An 11,904-nucleotide genomic window follows, 5' to 3' on the forward strand; every position below is an offset into this window, starting at 1 on the left:
TGGGGATGCCTTGGAAGAGTCCCCTTTGCATTGCTGCCATGAGAGAGTAAGCATTATGTTGTCCACTTGGCGGTACCACAGTGTCCAGATCCGTGGTCACACATGAGTCAACATGCTGCCATGTGTATTTCTTTTGGATTAACATTTCAATCAGCGGACTTTAGGTGGGCCTCGTCTGATCAGTTGAAGGCTTTAAGAGGAAACAGACTGACCCCCTCTGAGGAAGCGGGAATTCTGTGTCTCCAGAGAGTGTTCACACTCAAAATGCAGCATCACCGCTTCCCTGGGCCTCAGCAGGCTAGTCAACCCTGCAGATTTCGGACTTGCTGGCCTCCAGTTATAAGACTCATTTCCTTAAAATAAATCTCTTTCTCACTTTCCCTGTCTCTGTCTCTCCTAGGTAGACATAGATCTTTCCATGTATCATCTATATATCTATGTATTAATGTATGTGTCCATCCATCCATCCATCCATCCATCCATCCATCCATCCATCCATTCATGCATCCATCCAATCATCTATCCACCCATACGTCCATCCATCCATCCATCCATCTATCCATGTATCCCTACATCCATCCATCCATCCACCCATCCATGCGTCCATCCATCCATCCTACCTATCTACCTACCCATTGAGTCTATCTATCTATCTATCTATCTATCTATCTATCTATCTTCCATCCATCCATCCATCCATCCATCCATCCGTCCATCCGTCCATCCATCCATCCATCCATGTATCCCTATGTCCATCCATCCTACCTACCTACCCACTAATACTATCTATCTATCATCATCTAGCTATCATCTACCTATCATCTTTCCATCTTTCTGGTTCTTGCATGAGTCAGCATTGTGCAGAGAAACAAAAGCAGTAACATATATACACATACACATACATATAAAGAGAATTATTAAAGGAATTGGCTCACATGGTTATGGAGGGTGAAACATCCCACGGTCTCCTGTCTGCAGGTTGGAGGCCCAGGGAAGCTGTCTGTGATACATCCCCGTCAGAAGGCAGGAGAAGACATATATCCTGGCTCAGAGACAGTGAGGCAGAGGGAGCTGATTCTTCTTTACCCACTGTCTGTTCTCCTTAGGCCAGGAAAGGATTGCCGGCTTGCCTGAGGACCACCCGCACTGGGAGGGCATCTGCTTTACTGGGTCCACTGACGCAATGCTCATCTCACACAGACACACCCAGAGGCCTATTGGCTGAAATATATGGGCGCCCCGAGGTCCAGCCACATTCACACATAAAACTAACCACCACAGTCTGCTTCTGTTGAGAACCTTGATCAATACAGAAACCCTCAGAGAAGCAAGACCCTATGTGATGATCCTAATTTTTCCCTGTGCAGAAGAAGGTGAATGCATTTTTCTCTCTGAACTGTGAGACCCCTGCTTTCCAAAAACAGGACCTATTTTGCATTTGAACTGGCATGTTCCCCTCCAACCAGACCCTAGGATTTTCGATGACAAGACTCTCCATGGATGGCAGAATCAGGTAACTTGGAAACACCCACGATGAACCAGGACAGCTCAACACGGATGCGGCATGGGGAGAACGTGAGAGGCAATTTGGCCAGAAGCATCAGAGACTTGGGTCCCAAGGCGGGTGGGCAAGGCTAAGGAGGTAGACAGCTTAGTTTTGGGGAAAGTTCAAGGAAGCGGGTCCATCAGTGTGCTTATCAGAAGCCAAGTGGGTCCCGCAACTCTGTCCCACGACCAAGAATGTCTGTGAGTCCTCTTTCCAGGTACACCTGCCACTGACCGGAGCCAGGAGGGTCCAGAAGGTGGGAAGATGGAGGGAGCCCTTGGCATGTCCTGGAGGCCATGACGGATTTACCTTGACTCAGTTCCTGAGTCCCGCAGAGCGTCAACCCCCATTGCTCTTGGATTGGGTGGTCATGTGAAAACACTGGGCCCCCACCCAGCTTTGACGAGGGAACACCACCATGGACCTCATAATGCATGCTTTCTAACCGTGTTTTCCCGTGACACAGGCGTGCAGCTGAGTGAACTCACAAAACCCCACGGAGTGATAGACCGTCATACAGATCACTAAGCTGAGGCTGAGTAAGCCCGAAACCGCCGAGCCGAATCCCTTCTTGTTGACATTCCTACTGCTCAAGGGCTTCTCATTTCTGGGGTCAGCTCCTTGTACCCAAGCAGGCTTATATCCCCTCCAGCCTGAGTGTTAGCCCAGCATCCTCAAGAGGACGGAAGAGAAAATAGTGTTTTTGTCACGTCGCAGAAGAGGAAATAGAGGTTAAGCGTTAGGTCAGAGTGTGGCCGCGGTCAGACTCATAGCCCGTGGCTTCGGAAGAAGTGCACGGAAGACACAAATGCACATCAGGCCCCATCTTACATGCTCACGGTGAGACCACACAGTGTTTGGTGCATGTTGGGACCCTCCAGGACCTGCCACATCCTGGTCTTCACATGGAATCAGAGACTGGGCCTGATGGGGCCCCAGGCAGGCACCCTGTGCTTTGGGGGAGGAAACCCCCGGGGCTGGCCTTGGTACTAATACACTGCGTTCCATACAATGTATGTGGATTTTCTGGTCAATATAATTGGGTACTCCTTGAGACCCCAAGGAGAGCCTAGTGTCCCTCAACCCCGTAGGTGTTTGGCCCATGAGACGTAGGGAATGTTCCTGCCCAACAGGCTCAGTGTTGGTGAAGGAATTTCTACCTGGGGGTGACTGGGCCCCCAGGGGATGCCCCACAATGCCCAGGGCTGTTTCTGTTGGTCACACTAGAGTAGGGGGTCGTTCCTTGCATGTGGTGGGTGGAGACCAGAGATGATGCTCAGCACCCTACAGGGCCCAGGACGCCCTGCCTCAGAGCCATCCAGCACCAGATGTCAGTAGTGCTGAGGCTGAGAAGTCCTGGTCTAACATGAGAGACTCTCTCTGTCTGTCTGTCTGTCTGTCTATCTATCCATCTATCTATCTATCATCATCTGCTTACCTACCTACCTATCCATCCATCTCTACATCTATCTACCTACCATCTGCATGATCGTCCATCCATCTATCCATCCACCCATTCATCCATCCCTATATCTATGTGTCTATGTATCTATGTATCTATCTATCCACAAGACCATCCATCCATTCATGCATCCCTATATCTATCTATCTACCTACCTATCTATCTACCTATCTATTATCTACCTATCTCTATCATCTCTCTACTTATCTATCCATCCATCCATCCATCCATCCATCCATCCATCCATCCATCCCTATATCTATGTGTCTGTCTGTCTATCTATCTATCTACAAGACCATCCATCCATCCATCCATCCATCCATCCATCCAAGCATCTATCTACCTATCATCTGCACAACCATCCATCTCTCCATCCATCCATCCATCCCTATTTATTTCTATCATCTATCATCTATCCATCTATCATCATCTGCTTACCTACCTACCTATCCATTCATCTCTATATCTATCAACCTACCATCTGCATGACCATCCAACCATGCATGCATCCATCAATTCATCTATCCCTATATCTATCTATCATCAACTGCTTACCTACTTACCTATCCATCCATCCCTATATCTATCATCTATCCATCATCTATCTATCTCTATCATCTCCCTCCCTACCTACCTATCCATCCATCCATCCATGCATCTATCTACCTATCATCTGGACAACCATCCATCTCTCTATCCATCCATCCCTCCATCCCTCCATCCCCATTTCTTTCTATCTATCAATCTAATCTATCTATCCATCCATTCATCTGTCTATATCTAGCTATTATCTCAGTATCTATCCAATCTTATCCTGTATCTACACTTCCTACCTCTGGCTCCATCATCATGTGGCTTCTCCCATGTGTCTGTGTTTCCTCTTCTGCATCTTACAAGGACACCTGTCATTGGACTTAGGGCCACACTGATCCAGGATGAGCTCATCTCTGATCTACATCATCACATCTACAAAGACCCTATGTCCACATAAGCTCCACAGGCGGGCTGATTAAGACATGGGCATATATTTTAGGGGTCCACCATTCAACACACTATACCTGTTTTGCCTGGACTACCGCCATTTTGGTTCCTGAAGTCCTGCTTCTCAGGACACCTGGCTTCCCAGGCAAATCTACATGGCAAATCACCCTACCCGTAATATTTGTACCATTCTTTTAATCCCCAAGCCAAGTCAGGCCACCAAATGGTGCTTTCTGTGGATACCCGAGGTCTCCACTCCTTCCCTCTGCAGGGACCATGGAAGTCTCTGCTGACCAGGAGGTGAGCTCCCCCCAGACACAGAGTCGCCACCTCAATGGACTAAGACATTCCTGTCCTCATTACTGGCACCTCCCACTGGCACCAATAATCTGGTTTTCGTCACTGGATTTTCCAGGTTTGCTGTACACAGAAATGTTCTGCATATTTCCTGTAAAGAGAATCGCATACCGTGTGACCGTGTGTGTCCACACATGTGTACCATGTGTGGCATGTGTGTCCCGGAGCATCACGTCCTCAAGGTGCATGTGTCATGTGGCCACTGCGTTTGAGCAGGGACCTGTTGTGGAGTGTGCCATCCAGGTGCAGGAAGCGTTACCCGGTGGGTTGTACCCCAGCGTGTTACTACTGCACACTCTCATTTTCAGAAGTGGTCATGGAGCCAGAGGATGGCGTGGAGATCCTGCTGGGCTGCTAGGGGAGTGCAGAGAAGGTGGGATGGGGTGTTCGGTCCACACCTGGTGGACAGGTAGGCATGGCAATGTGAAGCCAGGACTGGGTCGTGCTTGGAGGGTGTGAAGCTGAACATTCAGGGCAGTGGGGAGCATCCAAGGAGAAGCTCTGAGCATGACACGCAGATGTCACCCAACACGTGGAGGGCAGCACTGGGCGGGGGCGCAGGAGCCACCCAGCCTGTGCCCCCCCAAGCGCCCTATGGGAAGTCCCAGGCGCCTGACCTGGGGTTGATGTTCTGCCTCTCAGTGTCCGAGGACAAGTATAAGGCACTACGGAAGTTGTCTGATGTGCTGAGCAAGATGGAAACTACTTTTAGTGGGAAAGAGGATCTAGGGGTAATTCTTGTGTTGGGCTGGGGTACAGGTCAAGTGCTCTGAGTGGGGTCACTGTGCCTGAGCCCACGTGGCCTGTTAACATGTTAGGGCAAAGTGGGCTCAGCTGGTCCCTGTGACCTCAGTGGGTTTCACAGTGTGGATCACAGGGCCACGATCTTTGGCATGCACATCCAATAAGCTCTGTTCCCCCAAAGTTTGTGTCCCTAAAATTTTCTCTGATACCTCAATGATCTCTCTGCTCTCCCATTGTTTCTCCCCTACAATCTGTTTTCACCACTGACAGTATGCACGGGGCCTGGCATCCATACGCAGGTACCAGCATGGAACCCAGCGGTGAGGAAGGTCACTGTGGTGCTGGTGTGAGCTGGAAATCAAAGCCACGGCTGGGAGGATGCTCTGCACACAGGGGGCTGCCCACACCGGGCTATGCATGGCTCTGCAGGCGACGGTTCAGCTTGTCTGCTGCTTGCATGCCTGTTTACAAGTGGGGACGGCCGTGTTTCCTTAGGAGGGAGTCTTGGTCAGGGAAGGAAACCGACCAGCCCTTGCTCGGGACAGGCATCTTGTGGCGGGGTTTCAGGAACGCCCTTCAGCGGCTTCCTGTGAGTGTGACTCAGAATCTGTGGCACCCGGCTCACGGGCAACGTGTCCTGCAGACAGTGTTTATAGCCCGGGGTGAGGAAGTAAGAGCACGGGCATCGGACGGCCGTTTGTTTCCGCTCTCTCTGCTTTACACTAACATACAATTCACCATTTTAAGGTGAACGCTGCAGTGGCCTTGGGCTCATTCACCATGGTGTGTGACCACCGCCTCTGTGTAGCTCCAGAGCCTCTCCAACATCCTTGCCACCAGTTGTGGCCACTGCTTACAATCTGTTAAGGAACAGATCTGGAGGGAAGGATGGGCAACCTGCCTCTTTTCTTGTTTTATTGGTCCATATGTACAGCACCTTCCATTTCTTCCTTGCATCCATGCATCCATGCATCCATGAATCTATGCGTCCATCCATCCATCCATCCATCCATCCACTAACCTCTCCACCCATCCATCCATCCATCCATCCATCCATCCATCCATCCATCCATCCATGCATCCATTGACTAACCTCTCCATCCATCCATCCATCCATCCATCCATCCATCCATCCATCCATCCATGCATCCATTGACTAACCTCTCCATCCATCCATCCATCCATCCATCCATCCATCCATCCATCTACCCACTAACCTTTCCATCCATCCATTCATGCATCCATCCATCCATCCATCCATCCATCCATCCATCCATCCACTAACCTTTCCATCCATCCATCCATCCATCCACTAACCTCTCCATCCATCCATCCATCTTTCCATCCATCCATCCACCCACCATGCATCCATCCACCTGCTCACCCACCGTGCAACCATGCATCCATCCCTCCATCCATTCACCCACCCATTCATTCATCCATCAATCATCCATCCTCCTACCCATGTACCCATGCCTTTCTCCATCTATCCATCCATCTGTCACTAACCCATCCATCAATTACTAAACTCTTGGTGATTTTTTCTGGGGTTGTCTACAAAGCCGCAGCTTATGCACTCACCCTATGCATTGATTGCCTATGGCCATGACTACTGGGCTCTCTCCCATCCCATCCCACATGTGTGCCTGCTGGTCTGTCCCTGTCCTGAGTGCAGGGGGGGCCTTGCTCCATTCCCTTCTCCCACCAGCACATACATGGAGACTCCATGCCTCCAACTGCAGAGTATTTGGAGGAGACAGCATCTCCTGGTGGATGGGACACATCCAAGACAGTGAGTGACCAGGCTGGCCAGAAGCCAGGCTCCCTAATCCACATATTTCCCCCTGTTCTCTTTGTGGTGCAGAATATTACAAAAGTTTTCCTATTGTTCCTGCTTTATTCGTAAAAATGCCACTTGTTCAAGCCAAGGTCTTGTTCTTGGTCAGATCATCTTGTGCTATAGGATAGCACAGACACGCCACAGGGACCTTCCTGGGGAACAGAGCAGAGTAAACCTTGGCTCATTTCTTCCTGGGTGTGGCCTGCGTCTGCTTATTCTGTAATGATCTCTGTGCTCTATCACCCCTATAATTTCATCACAGAAACAAAAACATGTGGCAGATTATTAAGAAATGGGAGAAAGTGTCCCCCAGCACCCTGGGCCCAGCCAGTCCTTTCCCTGAGACGCAGAGAATGTGACATGGTCTTGCTGTTCCTCCCAGGCCTCTGGCTGTGTTATCTCTTGTTCCTTCTCTTCCTCTCCCTTGCCAGTTCTGAATCAGGGGTGATTCTGCCCCATAGAAGACACTTGGTGATGTCTGGGGACAGTTCAGGGTGTCATAGCTTGTGGGGATGCTGCTGATATCGGGTGGGTGAAGACCAGAGACACTGAGCACTCTGCAGTTTCTGGGATATCCCATATCAGAGGAGGGATCCAGCCACAGATGTCAGCAGTGCAGAGGCAGAGACACCTTGGTCTACATGAGAGACTCTGTTTCTCCATCTATGTAACTATGTATCTATCTATATCTATCATCTATCTATCTATCTATCATCTATCCATTCTTCCATCCATCCATCCATCCATATCTATCATCTATCAATCAATCAATCTATCTATCATCTCCCTATCATCTATCTATATCTATCATCTATCATCCATCCATTCTTCCTTCCGTCTATCCATCCATCCATAGGTATCTATCTATCTCTACCATCTATCTGTCTATATCTACCATCTATCATCTATCTATCTATCTATCTATCTATCTATCTATCATTTATCCATTCTTCCTTCCATCTATCCATCCATCCACCTATCCATCCATCTATCCATCCATATCTCTATCTATATCATCTATCTATATCTATCATCTATCTATCATCTATCCATTCTTCCATCCATCCATCCATATCTATCATCTATCAATCAATCAATCTATCTATCTATCATCTCCCTATCATCTATCTATATCTATCATCTATCTATCATCCATCCATTCTTCCTTCCATCTATCCATCCATCCATATCTATCTATCTCTACCATCTATCTGTCTATATCTACCATCTATCATCTATCTATCTATCTATCTATCTATCTATCTATCATTTATCCATTCTTCCTTCCATCTATCCATCCATCCACCTATCCAACCATCTATCCATCCATATCTATCTATCATCTATCTATATCTATCATCTATCTATCGTCTATCTATCATCTATCCATTCTTCCTTCCATCCATCCACCCATCCATCCATCTATCCATCCATATCTATTATCTATGTATCTATCATTCGTCTATTTATTATCTCTCCATTCATCTATCCATCCATCTCTATATCCATCTGTCTATCCATATCTACCTGTTGTCTGTCTGTCTGTCTGTCTGTCTATCTATCTATCTATCGTCTCTCTTTCTATCTTTCTACCTATTCATCCATCCATCCAACTATCATCTGTACATCCCTATCTATCTGTTGTCTGTCTGTCTGTCTATCTATCCATCCATCCATCTATCCATCCATATCTATGTATCTATCATTCATCTATTTATTACCTCTCCATTCATCTATCCATCCATATCTACCTGTTATCTATCATCTATCTATCTATCTATCTATCTATCATCTATCATCTATCTTTCTACCTATTCATCATCCATCCAATCTATCATCTGTCCATCCCTATCTATCTGTTGTCTGTCTGTCTGTCTATCTATCCATCCATCCACCCATCATCTATCTATCTCACTGCTTCACAACCAGCCTTGACTTTGCCCCTCCCCCCAGGGAACATTTCTGGACATTCCAGTTTTGGGGGGAGGAAATGGGACTGGCATCTGGTGGGAACAGACTGCAGGTTGCACCCAATGCCTGTGCCATAGCGGAGAGATCGTGGCCTCGCCCTGCACACCTGACACTTGATTCTGTCCCAAGACACCCTCCCTTTGCCCTTGTCTTCCTACAGCCCGTCTCTCTGTCAGGGGTCCCCCCATAAACATCATTGAGGTCACCCAGGGTCCCTGCCATCAGGCCCGCACTCATTCGTGAGGCTCTCTGGGGGTCCAGTCAGCACCAGCGTCTGCACAAAGGCACCATCTTCAACAGACACCATGGTCCTACGTCGGTCCATGCCTCATTGCCTGCCAGCCATAGGGCGTCACAGGGGACAGCCCATCCTCTGGTCCAGCCGCCCTCTGCCCCAGCTAATAAACCACACATTCCCTCTGCGTGGGCACCGCCCTCCCGTCTCTCATCCCCATGCTCAGACCAGGGCCCCAACCCAATCTCCTTGCAAAGCTCAGCTCCGCAATGTCCAGCAGGGCCGGAAGCATCCTTGGCTTTTCTGGGCTGGGTGCTAACATGTCACCTGCCTCCTGGGGTCGTCCCCAGCCCTCACCCAGAACACATCCAGCCCAGACACAACACCCTTGGTGCTACACTGACCCGGTGATCACCGCCTCTGCCAGGAAGCCCTCCTAGATTTCTTCTCACCCCCAAATGCTTGCAACCTGCAGCCCAGGTCAACATCTCAATATTTTGAGTTCTCTCCCCTGCCCCTACCGAGAAGCACAGCCCTGAGCCCGGAATGTGACGACTTCGTCAGCGTCTGGATCGATGGGATGGGAGGCTAGTGGACGGGCAGCAGGTTAAGGAGAGGACCCTGGAGGCAGAAAGTCTGGGTCTGGTGTGCTTGGGCGACCTCCTTTGCCTCTTCTGGCCTCAGTTTCCCCATGTGGAGTAGGGGGATGTTGGGGACACAGCCGCCCCCCACCCCCGAAATCCCTGCTTGGCTCTGAGGCGTCCACACGGTTGCGAGATCTGTTCGTTGGTCCGGAGAGATGGTGCGCCCCGTGTCCGTCCGTGTGGCCAACGAGGGTATGGACACACACGGCTGGGGGAGCCCAGTGCTGCCCCTGGGGACGTCCCCGCAGCTGCTCTCTGAGCTTGGTCACGGGCTCACGATTCCCTATGATGTTGCTGGCCCCGGGGAGAAGAGAGAGGGGCCCTGACTGGTGTGGGTCCCCTCCCGGAGGCCCTGTCCTCAGTAGGGGTGGCAGAGTGAGCGGGCAGGTGCATGTCCGGCTCCCCATATCCTGCCCGCCCACCTCGCTGCCTCCAGGGACCTGAAGGGGATGTGAAAGGGAGGGCCCAGCTGCGATGGCTTGCCGGCCGGTGGTGACAGCAAGGAGGAGGTACGGACGGAGGGGCTGGACGGGAGAGCAGCACCCCAGTTGGGGGTCCACGGCAGGGCTCCTCTGCCCTAACCCTAACCCTTTCTCCATGTCCCCTTGTCCTGAACATGACCACCCAGGGTGTGGTTAGGTCTGGGGTCCCGGGTGAGCCTTACATACTGTCTGGCTGCGGCACGCACGACCCTGGGCTGCGGCTAAGCAGTGGTATTTCTGACGGCCAGCAGACCCTCACATGCTTCCCCAAGCACCATGCGGAGATCACATCCATCCTCCGGATTCCTCCCGAGACCTGGGTCCCATCGGCCTCCCCAGACACAATCAGCAGGATTTGGGGGCCACCGTCCTGGAGACATACCCGCCCTTCCCTGCACCAGGGCTGGCAATGGCCATGCCCCGATGACCCGCCGTTCCTCCAGCGGGCAAACGTCCAAGGACAAAACAACAAACGCTCGTGTCTGGTGTCGTGGGGACAGTCCCCAGCACGGCCACCGGCTTCTTCCTGGGCCAATGCCGTTTCTTAGCACCCGGTGCCGGGGCCCTGCTTCTGACCATCCCCGCTGCACAGACACGACGGGGACGCAGAGAAACTGTGTTTGCTTTGCACGCAGAAGCACGTGGCCCAGGGTTCCGCCTCCTTACTACCAGCGAGGCTGACCGCCCGCCGTGCCGACAACCGTGTCCAGACGGGTGCTCCAGCCGGGGTCACACACTCCCTTCCGCCCAGACGCAGCTTGGCACATGCTCCAAGGCCCCGTGTTCTCACATGATCTGGCACCCGTGAGCTCGTCTCTGGGGGTTCACGGCCCCCGTCCTCTCCCCGTGGCCATCAGGGTGTTGGTCCCATACGCCCGCCCAGTGCGGGGCTCGGCTCCGCCGGCATGGGTGCCTTTTACCGGATGAACGTTTGCAGGCGAGTTTCCCTGCTGGGCATCTCTGCAAGGTCTCTCTGGGGGTTTGCCCGGCTGTGTGGGCAGCCCTCCTTTTTGCCCACATCTGCACCCCTGCAGCCCTGTCCCCGTTGGACCTCCCTGATTCCCGACAATGCACGGACGCAGCACCGGGCAGAGGGCTCACCTGGAGTCTCAGAGGGCTGCCTGCAGCTCTGTCTCAGAGCCTGGTGTCCGGAGGGTGGCGGTCCTCATTCTAGAAGCTGGCGGCCATCAGACGTGCCTCGGAACGGTCCGTGTGCACAGAGGGCCTGCCCGAGTCCCGGCGGCTGTCCTGTGGCTGCTCCAGCAGGTCTCACGGGGGCATGGCCCGGCCGTTGCGAAATGCAAATTTGCCAGGGTCCACCTCCGAGCCTGGCAGCCACGGTTGGGTGGCAGGGTGGGGAGAGAGGAAACCCGTGTTGAAATTTCCTGTGTAGCTAACTGTCTGCTCCCTCGCTCTCTCGCTCCGGCGCCGGCGAAGCCTGTGGGGCCGCCTGCCTCCTGTGAGGCTTGCTGCAGCCCTGCATGGGGTGGGGTGCCTGCGTCACAGCCTCCCACCTCAGGGCTGCTTTCAAGAGGCCGCAGGGAGACCCTGCCCGCCTGGCCAGGGTCGCCTGCAGGATGCAATCCCGTGCTCACGGGCGGGGAGCTAGGACCATCCTCCTAACTTAAGAGGCAGAGAAACA

At 51.9% G+C, this 11,904-nt stretch overlaps 1 protein-coding gene across 1 annotated transcript in view; it reads right to left on the reverse strand.

Moving 5' to 3' along the window:
* The window catches only part of LOC123934860 (P2Y purinoceptor 8-like), a 47,126-nt gene extending 35,480 nt beyond the window's left edge, over positions 1 to 11,646 (reverse strand). Inside the window, exon 1 of the mRNA XM_045995003.1 lies at positions 11,364 to 11,646. The gene's annotated coding sequence lies outside the window, so the exon portion shown is untranslated. The remainder of the gene's footprint in view (positions 1 to 11,363) is intronic.
* Between the last annotated feature and the right edge of the window lie 258 nt (positions 11,647 to 11,904).

The sequence above is a fragment of the Meles meles genome, chromosome X (assembly GCF_922984935.1).
Source record: "Meles meles chromosome X, mMelMel3.1 paternal haplotype, whole genome shotgun sequence".
Classification (NCBI taxonomy): Eukaryota; Metazoa; Chordata; class Mammalia; order Carnivora; family Mustelidae; genus Meles; species Meles meles.